The sequence below is a fragment of the Ostrinia nubilalis genome, chromosome 11, assembly GCF_963855985.1.
Source record: "Ostrinia nubilalis chromosome 11, ilOstNubi1.1, whole genome shotgun sequence".
Lineage (NCBI taxonomy): Eukaryota > Metazoa > Arthropoda > Insecta > Lepidoptera > Crambidae > Ostrinia > Ostrinia nubilalis.
The window spans coordinates 8,761,241-8,774,507 of NC_087098.1; the positions used below are offsets into that span (position 1 = coordinate 8,761,241).

The 13,267-nt window shown below is 37.5% G+C and overlaps 1 protein-coding gene across 1 annotated transcript in view; it reads right to left on the reverse strand.

Annotated features, from left to right (window-relative positions):
- The window catches only part of LOC135075936 (uncharacterized), a 90,578-nt gene that overhangs the window by 47,279 nt on the left and 30,032 nt on the right, over nt 1-13,267 (reverse strand). The window lies entirely within an intron of this gene.

Here is a 13,267-nt window from a genome sequence, read left to right on the forward strand (position 1 = left end):
ACTGTAGTATGGCAGTGTAACAAACCACTGCCAAATCTCTAACATAGTTTAGTGGAACGTTGAACCTAATTTTGAAGTTCGCTCTTCCCACTCTTAATCCAGTTCACGCTTTAGTGCTTTGGGACGTAACATTGTAAGTTTAAATATAGTTTGCATTAGGTATTCATTATTCGTTCGTTCGTTTCAGCCAAATGACATCCACTGCTGGACAAGGGCCTCCCCCAAGGTTTTCCACAATGCACGGTCCTGCGCTGCCCGCTTCCAGACTCTTCCCGCGACCTTTACCAGATCGTTGGTCTACCTTGTAGGAGGCCTGTCCACGCTACGTCTTCCAGTCATTCATTACACTGGTCAACATAGTGGTTTTGGTGCCAAGGAACTGTATATATTTTTTGATTAAGGACCTTATACTGGTTGCTTTAGTAGCAAAATGGTTGATTTCCTACGTGTGGTTTTCTAGATTTTGACGTGTATAGAAAAATACAAAATTTCACCAAAATCAGCGTTTATAACATTTTAAAGTGCTTGAAAACTTTCTTTTCCACGATTTTTGTGAATGAGCCGTAATGGAACTATCACGTTACATCCTCCACCAGTAATCAGCCATCATATACCGATCCCATCTGCCTTGGTACCTCTCTTCCAATGGTTTTTAGGTCTTGATAGCATCGCTCTCCCTGTTCTTAGCTATAGCATGCTATAGTGACCCAAGATTCTCTGAGAATTGGTCAAGATGACTGTGGAGGTAGTGCCCTTTGATGAAAATTATTAAATCCTGAGTTTTTAAGGCATGTCTCACAATTTCATAGTAGTTACTAGACCTGTGATTTCCGAGAAAATTTTTAGTAACTTCAACGAACGAAGTCCACGTAAATCGTTCCAAACGTCCATCAAACTTAAGAAATCAGTATCTTTTATTAATATTCTTATTTGTGGGCCATCAAAAATTACTGCTTTAATCTTTTTTTATGCTCAAACCAGGATTTTTTTTTGTTTTTTTCTCACTTTTTCCACTCTGAACTTCATGATATGGCTTCTTTGACCATTGAAACATTGCCTCAGTGTTCACAGCAAATTATACAAACAATTTAAGGTATCCACGGCTTGAATACAACCACAATTTCCGACTTAAAGTAAGAAAAATAAGCACTTTTTATTAAATTTTTCTCAAAATTTTTGAACTTCTTAACTGTGTACACATCACAAATGTAACAAATTACATTTGGACCGTTGAGGCAACTTCTTGGCAATGCAGACATGATATAAAATAAATTTCTTTTTAAAAATATACCGATAACACTACAAATTGTGCAACCAAAGTACCGATTAAAGCTAAAATTTAAAACTGAGGGTAGATCAAAAACTACACGTAGGAAAAAAAAAAGAAAAATATTTTTATTATTACTAATACACACCTAATAATAAACTATCAACAGAATCTCGGCACCATTTTAATTTTGTTTTTTTGTTGACCAGTGTTATTATGAAATTAAATACCTACCTATTTGTTTTTTTTTATTGTAGTCTTTTTTTAAATGTGCTGTCTACCTACATAATAAATGAGAGACCCAAAAATGTTTTAACAAACTGATATCTTTTCCTAATAGGTACATCGTATGTACCTCTATGTAACATTTTTCCTTAGGTTACAACATAGTAACAAGTCACATAGGTACTCCAAATTTTGTACAAATAAGTTTCTCAAATTACGAAGGAGAACTTGATTGTAATTGGCTTCTCAAAAACCTATGTATTAGGTTCCAATTACCAAAGACACGACTTGTTCTACTTAATTAATTACAAACATGCTACGTGGATCGAATCATCAAATATCAAGTGTATTAAAAAAGTCGTCACATTATTACTAGATTCGATGCATCTCCACTTTCAAGATATTTCCAAACAGAATTTTATTTTAGAATTATTATTTCACCGGATTTCCGAAGGTGCTTAGTGAATTATCTGCGGCATTAACTGAGTTATTTGGGTAATTTACCTTTAAACAGCTCCGTGAAATGATGATGAGGGTCATACTTTATTCGTTAGCAATAGTAGGGAATTTAGTGCAAGAACCCCTCCACTTTGGTATAGAAGGCTCATTTTTGCAACAGTGGTTCTTTGGGTGCTCCTGAGTGGATTTCCGTCGGTAGACATCGGGAGCCCCCCCTGTGGTAGCAGGGGGAGGGGGGGGCAGTTTCCTTCCGCCGCGCTTCACTTTAAGGCCCATATCTTCAAAACTATGGGTATTAGGGCAAGTGTGGTATCATTTTCGGATAATTAAAGGATGGCGAATTCATTTCTAGAACAAACTTTTTGCCTTTTCATACAAAAAAATAGAAATATTGAGTAAAATTCACAAAAACCAAAAAGTATTTTTTTAAATAAACGTCGTTTACTTTTAAACCACTGGAGATAATCTAATTAAAAAAATATGACCTGAAAGCTACATTTATCAGGATTATAAAAATATAACATTGTATGGTACTTTTTTCGCAAAAAGTAGGTGAAAAAAATTTTTTCTTCAGGACACAGCGGGCGAATTTTATTGCGCATCGGAAAAAAATATTTATTTTATCCATGAATTCATACTATTTGGTTAATAAGCAAGCAAGGATTATTATTTTAGAATTTATTTAGAGTTGCTGGCACATCAATCTACCATGATTTGTATTTTTTCGTCAATTGATTTTGAACTTTATGTGTGAGACATAAGGTTGAAAATAGTTTTTAAATACATTTTAATATTGAAAATATTATAAGAAGAAAGCACTAAATAAAGAACTTTAATTTGTGTAAACGTCTTAATGATTATTATTATTTTAATTAACACTTATTTCAACATACTATCTTACCAGTGATTTAACGGAAAGGTAAGTGTGAGGAAAATGAGGTTTCACAATCATAGTACGGGAGATATTTTTAGCACAAAGGTTACGGTTGTGACCTTTTTAGTTGTTTTTTTCAGACAGCACCAGCTACTGCACTACTTCTTGCACCTACATCTCACCATTTCCAGGCAAGCCTCGGCAGCTACGGGCAAACCGGTCCATGTAGGCTCCATCTTGCTATCGGCTCTGGTCCACCCCCAACCAGTCGGGTAAAGGGAAGACTGAGTCGGTTGCTTGCAACTAATCCTATACGCGAACCCCTTGGATTGATCTAATAAGTAAGTGGATAGATCTTGAACAAGAGACGACTAGAAAAGAGCATCTGCATAGCAAGTCTGCGGTCTATGTCATTGTCTTTCAATCTTGGAATCGGTAGGTAACCCCAAAATTGTGGGGGTTACCAGGGGGTGCCTTAGGACTTACGCCGCCACTGCAAAGATGGCCTTGGTAACGGGAACGGGCGTCTACTGTAAACACTTCGAACATAGTGAACGCTTAAGGAGGTTTGCTACAGTGTTTCAAGCTGAATTCTACGCTATAATATGTGTGCACTAAAGAACAGAGGTGGAATTGTGTAAATCAATCGTAATCGTTTGACAGTTCATATCGTACGATAAAGTCAGTTAAACAAAGCGTTTGACAGAACAATCGTACGATATGAACTGTCAAATGATTACGATTGCTTTACACAATTCCACCTCTGGGGTGTAAAAAACGCTATATTTACATCCTGATCCACAGCACTCAAACAAAAAGCCATCGCTTCAGTGAAGGTTGAGTCTAGAATTATTCTAGATGCAATCTTAAAGATGAACAAACTCGGAAGGCATGAAAGTGTCCCTGATGTGGGATACCTGGACATACACGGATCAAATGCAATGGGAGAGCCGACAGTCTAGCGAAACTAGGGTCAGAGGCAATACCTATTGGGTCAGAACTGATACTTACCTTTATCTAACGGCATACCTCATGGCCATAATATGGCCATATCCAAGAAGCACAGTGCTGAATGGGAAAGCTCCAACGATATAAGATAAGCCTCCAAATCATTCCTAAAGGGAAACACAGGGTCATGGAGAAAACTCATTAAGCGGAAATAAAAGGTACCTAAGCCCAAGCAATTACTGGTACGCTAACTGGGCATTATGGAACGAACCACATGTCCCACAAAATGGGCCTAACAACAGAAGACAGCTCTCGAGCATGTGGAATACATGTGGGGTCCATGAATCAATACTGTAAGGATGGGTCTGCTTGGGTCAGCACTCAGCATATCCGGCATCAGAAGACTTAGAAGGCTTTCACTCAGACGCTTAATTCATTTAATGGATAAGACTTTTTTGGATGATAGGGAATAAAAAAATGGAACATAAAGATCCTAATGGGTCGCTGTGGACTACGCTTAGACCTAACTTAGCTTAGCTTATGCCCTACATAAGATAACCCAGACAGCAGCAGCAGCTTTGTATCAGCCTTGGCTACTGGCAGTATATCAAGGGATTCGCGTATAGGATCAGGTGCAAGCAACCGACTCGAGTCTTCCCTTTACCCGACTGGTTGGGGGTGGACCAGAGTCGATAGCAAGATGGAGCCTACATGGACCGGTTTGCCCGTAGCTGCCGAGGCTTGCCTGGAAATGGTGAGATGTAAGTGCAAGAAGTAGTGCAGAATCTGGTGCTGTCTGAAAAAACAACTAAAACGATCACAGCCGTAACCTTTGTGCTAAAAATATCTCCCGTACTATGATTGTGAAACCTCATTTTCCTCACACTTACCTTTCCGTTAAATCACTGGTACAATAGTATGTAGAAATAAAAGTGTTAATTTAAATAATAATAATCATTAAGACGTTTAGACAAATTAATTAAAGTTCTTTCTTTAGGCTTTCTTCTTATGATATTTTCAATATTAAAATGTATTTAAGCTATTTTCAACCTTATGTCTCACACATAGAGTTCAAAATCAATTGACGAAAAAATACAAATCATGGTAGATTGATGTGCCAGCAACTCTAAATAAATTCTAAAATAATAATCCTTGCTTGCTTATGAACCAAATAGTATGAATTCATGGATAAAATAAATATTTTTTTCCGATGCGCAATAAAATTCGCCCGCTGTGTCCTGAAGAAAAATTTTTTTTCACCCTACTTTTTGCGAAAAAAGTACCATACAATGTTATATTTTTATAATCCTGATAAATGTAGCTTTCAGGTCATATTTTTTTAATTAGATTATCTCCAGTGGTTTAAAAGTAAACGACGTTTATTTAAAAAAATACTTTTTGGTTTTTGTGAATTTTACTCAATATTTCTATTTTTTTGTATGAAAAGGCAAAAAGTTTGTTCTAGAAATGAATTCGCCATCCTTTAATTATCCGAAAATGATACCACACTTGCCCTAATACCCATAGTTTTGAAGATATGGGCCTTAAAGTGAAGCGCGGCGGAAGGAAACTTGCCCCCCCTCCCCCTGCTACCACAGGGGGGGCTCCCGATGTCTACCGACGGAAATCCACTCAGGAGCACCCAAAGAACCACTGTTGCAAAAATGAGCCTTCTATACCAAAGTGGAGGGGTCTCCATACAAATCATTGCACTAAATTCCCTACTACAACGTCTTTTTCGCGTGAAAAATTAAGTATAATGAACATTTTCACAGGTAAAGTCACTTTATGACTGGTTGGTAATAAAATAACCAAATTAATTACTCTACAACCCAAAATGAAATGTACACCTATCCCATAAAAATAAATGAACTGACTTCCTTACAAACAGGTTTTTTGTTAGGAGATGGGACACATGATATGGAATTTTCGATAAGTTTTGTGATTAACAGAAACAAAAATTGTTACATAATTATTTGACTTTTCATTCAAATTAGTTTGCTTCGTTGTTCTATGTGTGGTAATCAATTCCCACAAAATCCAAAAAATCTTAACGCAAAACTTTGTTTAATAGTTTAAGTTTCTGAAAGCTTATGTTGCATGACCCTTTATTAAAAAAGTTGGTGCGGTAGTGCGGGGGAGTTATTTATCACGAATGTGTAATTTCTTGGAACATTGAACCAACTCATTTCATTGCACGAGTATTTTACGACTTACTGGTCTTCAAGTAGACGAGAAGTACCTATACATATAATTTTTTGCACTCCACGATGCTTCTGTCAATACTGATTTAACTTATTTACAGGAAATATTAAGCAGAAATTGTAAGTGATATTTCTTGTATTTTTTCTACGGTCGTTAAGGAAAATCTCTACGCAGTTTTTTCGTAAGCATTTCAACCCCTATTCTCACTGTACTACCGCAGATTTTCGCTGAAATTGTGGAATAAAATAAGTCTGCTCTACGATTTTTGCTGCGACATTTCATTTAAGGCAAACATCTGTGAGTATTCCAATAATGTTTTGGCGCTGTCACAAGGGCTCGCGGCTGAATAAAATCTCAACGTAAACAATTCGGAGAAAACTGTTTACGGATATGTTAAATCTCAATCTCGGGCCCATAATAAATCCTTTTAGGATGAAAGAAACCGTAATATTGGACTTCCTTAAAGGTTTAATTAAAACCCAATATCAACAATTGTTTATTTTTTATATAGCCCATCACATGGATGGATGGGTACAACGTAGAATGTAACGTACTTTTGTTAGATTTGAGCTCAGTTTCAGCCAATATCCAAGAACACGCAGCACTTTATTGTGGAATTTATTAGACCGGTAGAGTTTTACAAAATGACACATATTAATAACATAAATATTAGAAGTAGGACAGGATGTGTTATTTTAAACTGTGTGGTTTCAATATCGTTAATACGTCGACGGTGTAAATCTAATCGTGACAGTGTTACGTCACGGTACTATTTCTCGCGTCAGTAAATGCAATCTACCGTGTGTAGATTGCAGATCCGGGGCTATAAAACCGTGAAAAACTGCTGACACAAGTGCCGGAAGCAAAGGATTTCAATCGTGAACACTCTGTCTATCGCTACTATCGCTGGATTGAATGGAATCGCAATTTACCACTTTTAGTTCAACTAAAGCTAAGTTATACAAAGAACTATCCATTTCTTTTCCTAAAAAGGCGTATTTCTGTATTTTTGTTTCTATCATGTGTTTTAATAAGATATATGAAAATGGACAGAGGCGAGACTAACTTTGTACTAGAACAGGTAACAAGTACTTAACGTTGGGAGTACTGAAGTTTGGCAACCCTCTTAACAGGCGTCCATACATTTAACGCACCTGGCGAGTCCTGCGTGTTTTAAACGATTATAGTCCAAACATGTTTGGGAAACTAACTCTTTCGGCCCAATATGGTTTTAATTACTTCTGAGTTATTAACGCAAGTGTTGTTCAACTTTCAGGCCAGTTTGTTTTAGGCAGTTACTTGTATATTTTTCAGAGATTAGCTTTTACATTCACTGTTGTTTCGTACTTAATGTAATAAGAATACAAGATAGAAAATGCACTCACAAATATTTGAAAGGTATAGCAAAGTTTACTATGAATGCATCGCAGATTGCGTATAAATCTGTGCTGAATTGGTTTCTGACGGTAATACAGTTTCCTAGTATGCTATATTATAAGTCTTGAATTCGTCGCATCCCTTTGATCGTCGTGCTAGCGCATAGCAATTTTGTCTTAACTAAGAAGTACTCGGAATCTACTGTAAATTAACCTTTCTAGAAATTGTGTCATATTTATTATAATCTAAATGAAGGTATTAAGCTAAATGACAAAATTTCAATTTTTGTCCGTCAGACAGATAAATAGAAAAAATTACACTTGTATTTTTTATTATCTTTCTTAATAAAATAATAACAATGCTATATCGAGTTGAAATGGCGCGTTACGTCACGCCAATGTAGATATTTTTACTTAGAAGTGACGTCACGCGATATTATCTGTCTGACGGACTAAATAGAATTTCGATTTCATTACCCAGTCATCATCCCAATTTGCTGTATTTCATTTTATGTACGTACAGTTGAACTTAACGAATATTCTACGCATTCTACGCAGAGACGCAGACTACGAGTATGTAGGTACATTTTGAACTACACTTAACTTCAATGTTTGAAGACGCTATTACTGAAAGTCAATTTATAAACTCATTTAAGAAAGTCCAAAGGAGTTAGAGGAAAACAACAAGAAACAAGACGAAAGTTATCCAAACATTCAGCCTATTGAGTTGTAAGTAATTCAAAGTGACATACTGAAAGCCTCGAATTACTTATGCGAGTGCCATCATGGAGAATATTAGGACTTTTAAGACGATATTGTTACAAACTACCCTAAAGTTGAAGACGTGAAGTTTAAATTTAATCATCAAAGAGTGTGTAATGAAGCTGAAACTTTATGATAATGTGTAACAAATTACACATTGTAATTTCAAAGTCTAGCCAGCTTAGGTAAAGGTTTCGGAATTACTTAACAAGCACCTAGATTACAAAATCTAAGACTCAATGCAAAATATTCCTAGTGTTCACAACCTGGTTTTGTCAGTTCGTCTTAATTTAGTTGTTATCGAGGCTTTAAAGACTTGATTGTCCAGAAATACCAAAAATGATGAGCCAAGCCGGACAAACGTTCTCAAACAAAAATAATAAACCTTTACTGAACAAAACACAAACCATAAAATGTAACATTAAATTGCCGAAGCATTGTAAAAATATGAGTGTATCTTGTGTGTATAGGAATGTAACCAATACATTTATAAACTATAAGGGTTTCCGAGGAAAATAATATTATAAAAATATCATTATGATCCTCCACGCTCCAAATATATCGGAGGGTTCTTTTAATAGTCTATAAAATAACCGTTATCTCATAACTTCCCGTTTCTTTCATCATCTAGAACCTTCCCAAATCTTTCTTTTTCTATTTTACCTTATGGGTTTATAGGGGATAGAGTAAATACTCTTTTTAAGACAAATTTAATGACAGAAATATTTACCCTGGGTTATACCATCTTACTTTAAGAATAACTAACATCAAAGTTTGTCAACTCCATAATAAAAACACCGGTTAAAGTAAGGTACCTACGGTTAAAATTAAGGTGATGCAATTCAAACTTCATTTAGAAAGATGAAGGTGCGGGTCACCACACGTAAGTGTGGCATCGTAAGGGGGCGTCCATTAATTACGTGAGACAATTTTAGCTATTTTTAACCCCCCCGCCCCCCTTGGTGAGATTTCATGAGATTTTGCCAGACCCTCTCCCCCACCCCCTAATCTCACGTGAGATTTTCCGAAATGCCTATTTGCAATGTAAATGAGATTAATCCATGCTTCAAAAATATTAGATTTTATAAAAAAACCCGACCTGAGTAAAAAAAAACTGAAATAATAAAACCAAACAATTTAGCCCCAGTTTTTTACTTTTAGTACAATTTTTAACTATCAGTTTACATTTAGTTAATATTTAAGCATTGGTAGCAAACTGCTGATCTAAAAACTGGGCCTGTGTTCACAAATGCAGTCGGAGGATTTACTCAGTTTGTTGTGGAAAAAAATTACGTGATATTTCTCGACGTCGACACCCCCCCTCTCCCCCACGTGAGATTAAGTAAGGTTTTTCTGGACCCCCTCCCCCCCTAAAAGTCTCGCGTAATTAATGGACGCCCCCTAAGCAGTTGTTATAGGTACGGTATTAGTACAACAATGGCACCAAAGCCAGCCGCATCTGTAGATATCTCAACTGTTAACTTAAATTAGGTACTTGCAATGATGAAAACCTGCGATGTTGCAACTCGAGCTAAGATCAAGTTGTCGGTAGGTATAATCACCGTCTAATACTCTCTCTTGAGTCCGCAATTAGAAGAGGGTTGGTAGGTATTAAGACTAGAGCTTGGTGTTAAATCGAGCTTCGTCTTCGGCAGCCAAATTCGGAAATAAATTCGTTGTAGTCCCTACTTACGGGGGGTCAGGTTTACGTGTGTATTTCCGGGCTATTGTTTACTTAACTGAAGCCTTACGTTTATATGCGACTAGCGGCCGCCCGCAACTTCGTACGCGTGGACCCCGTTTTACCCCCTTCGGGGTGGAGTATCGTAAAATCCTGTCTTAGCGGATGCCTACGTCATAACATCTACCTGCATGCCAAATTTCAGCCCGAACCATCCAGTTATATCACTTAGATGGTTGGCAGTCCACAACAGTACGTTTCTCTAGAAACTTCCTGCCCCGTACAACCAAACTGTGGAATGGACTGTCGTCTGCGGTGTTTCCAGACGGATACGACCTGCAAGCTTTCAAGAGGAGAGCGTATCTTTACCTTAAAGGCCGGCAACGCACCTGTAACGCCCCTGGGTCTGCGGGTGTCTATGGGCGACGGTAATCACTTACCATCAGGTGATTCGTCTGCTCGTTTGCCTCCTGTCACATAAAAAAAAAGAAAAAAAAGTGGTTTGGGCTGTGCGTTGATAGGTCTGTCAGTCAGTCACCTTCGAGTATTTAGATAGATATCGTATACTAAAGATGTTCTTAAGGAGTCCCAACATTATAAAGTTTCACAGCTCTTACTAAATCTGCCTGTGCGACTGTGCGCATTTGCTGTTAGCCATAGGAAGATGTAGAGCTTCAGGGATTTAGGATTTGATAGGCACGTGTAAACAAGTTGTCTGGACAATACTACATTATTTAAACTATTACTGAACTTGCTCTGGAAAGTTACTAGTTAGTTAGTTATAACTTAAATTGCCGGCAGATACCTACTTAGGCATAATAACGAACGACGAACTCTTTACGACTTTAAAAATTACCATCTTACCTAAGTCTGTCGCTATAACAACAATCTTAACAGCATTGTTGTGTTCCGGCAGTTAGAGGTAAAATAGCCAGTTCCTCTGTGGTTGAGGATTCCGGATGAAGCTCGCTTCCACCTTCGGCCTGATCATCACTTCAGGTGAGATTCAAGCCAAGAGCTTCCGAGTTGTGGATAAAAAAAATGAAAATCTTTAAAAATACACCGTCCTTTAAGTCTTATTCTTCTCAACACTCGTAACTGAAGGGACGGTTGCAAATTGTATGTCACGGGGGCGTATTACCTCCAATAAATCCAGCAGTGAACTGATCCTGGAAATTTATTATTAGAATTTATCTCCTCTGCCACTTTCAGAAAGCCGGAAAACATCTTAGTTTATTTCTGAAAGCGTATGCAAATGGAAGATTTGCATAAGGATAAACTAGTACTAGTGCTTATTGGAACCAACCCAAAATATTTGTATGACTATTTATAAAACAAGAAAAGATTTAGCTGATCTTATTTCATTAAAAATCAAAGATAAAATCTTGTTGATTTCGCCAGCTATGGCATAATTATCATTTTACCTAATGGTAATCCACAGCTGTTTGTAATTATACTTCGTCGCTGCATCCTCGAGATTTTCATATTTACCAGGTAGTCCACTTCTCATTGTACTAGGCATCGAACATTTTAGAGCATACAATACGAAAAAGTACTTGTTATGACTCGATATCCGGCGGTAGTGGGGCACGCTTACGTCACACCCCTCCAACCGTCGAGTCGTCATTCGCTTCGATAGTGCGGGCATCGTAACATCGAAATTTCTCGTTCGTGCCGCAAAAATTAAATTAAATTGGAAAAAGTGTGTGCTTCGTGTGTGTTTAAATGTGTGTTTAGATGTGTGTAACCATAAAAGTAAACCTTTCAAAAAAAAATACGTCGTCTAGAGATACGCGACATTTGGAGGATAACAATGGCTACCTGTTGGGGAATCAGGAGACCGGATCAAGGCCGCAAGTAAGTGCTCCGCCAACGAAAGTGCCTGGCAAGCTGCAGTCTGCGAGGAATCGCGCCGTATTGCAAAAAACATCACTCATCGTGAATCACAATGATGACTACGACCACTCTGGCAAGAGTGTACCGACCGAGAGGCAGATGAGTTTGGGGAATATTTAAAACAATTATTTTGTTTTTACCCAACTGTAAAAGGAATGGCAAAATGTTTTCGACTATGTTCAATCTGTGCTCGTACATAGGTACGTAATATATTGGATCCTAATTTAACACTGAGTTGTGCTGTGATGTGAGTTGTGCTGTGATGAAGTTCATACCGTGTTCATGGAATCTTACCTTAATGCTATTAAGGTAATCTATGTATTTCCTAAGAGTAGTGATGCGATTACTACCGAAATACCAAAATCGTAATAAAGAACCTCGATGCGATTGAGGTCAAATACGAATCTCTTAGAGTAGTGATGCGATTACTACCGAAATACCAAAATCTTAATAAAGAACCTCGATGCGATTGAGGTCAAATACGAGTTTCTTAGAGTAGTGATGCGATTACTACCGACATACAGTTCACAAGAACAAAAACTCGCTGCGTGCCTCCGCACGGCGCGCCTGCCGTGACCACTGGCCCCGCCGCCCCGTCGTCTTCCCGTGCGCCCAGGTGGGACCCCGCCGTGGTTCAGCTGCTCTGCAACTGCCCTTCGCGACCTATGTCGCCCCGTCCGAAAAACGGTGTCGTAAGGTGAGTGCGTCCATTGCTATCATAATTACTATTGAACGTAACTAAATTTACTTGGCTGGTGTATTTACATACAGGACCTACCTATCAGATTTTCTGTTTAAACTATTTAAATAAAATAAGAAACTATATTCAATTGTACTAAAACAATGATTTCGAATAATCAACCTGTAAACCATCAGCGAGACCTTATATATATTATGTATTTCCTTGAGTAGTAATGCGATTACTACCGAAATACCATAATCGTTATGAAGAACCTCGATGCGATTGAGGTCATATAACTATTACCTAGAGTAGTGATTCGAAATATCAAAAGAATCGGATGATTCAACACAGGAGGAAATATCAGTCTGATAAACCAGCAAAACCGGATATAGAGGTTACATAGGTAAATTGTTTTAACTTCAGACACGGAAAAGTTATCCCGTTAGCCAATAATATTTTGGAAGGCTTAGGTCAGCCTAAAAAGTAAAACTGAGGTGTACGCACTCCAATTTGGAGATGAGATAATATTCTGAACGCTTGGGCGAATCTTGGCTAATTGACTGAGGGACGAGTCAATCCAGAAGTTGACTAATAATACCTGCACATGTTGTCACGTGTCTCTTACGCAAATAAATTAAAACGGGGGGCTTATCCCTCAAGGTAACTGCTCGAGGAAGCGCAGAAATAGTAATAAAAAAGAAAAATACACAAAATGATAAGATGTATTTATTTAAAACTTTTATACAAGTCCATAAATTAAATTAAAATTACAATAGGAATAAGGACTTTAATCTAAATCAAGAAAATGTTATTTAAATGTTCAAATATTATTTTCGAATATTTGCCTCTGTGTGGGGTAACCGGTTCACGCACTTCTTTTCCTCAACACCAT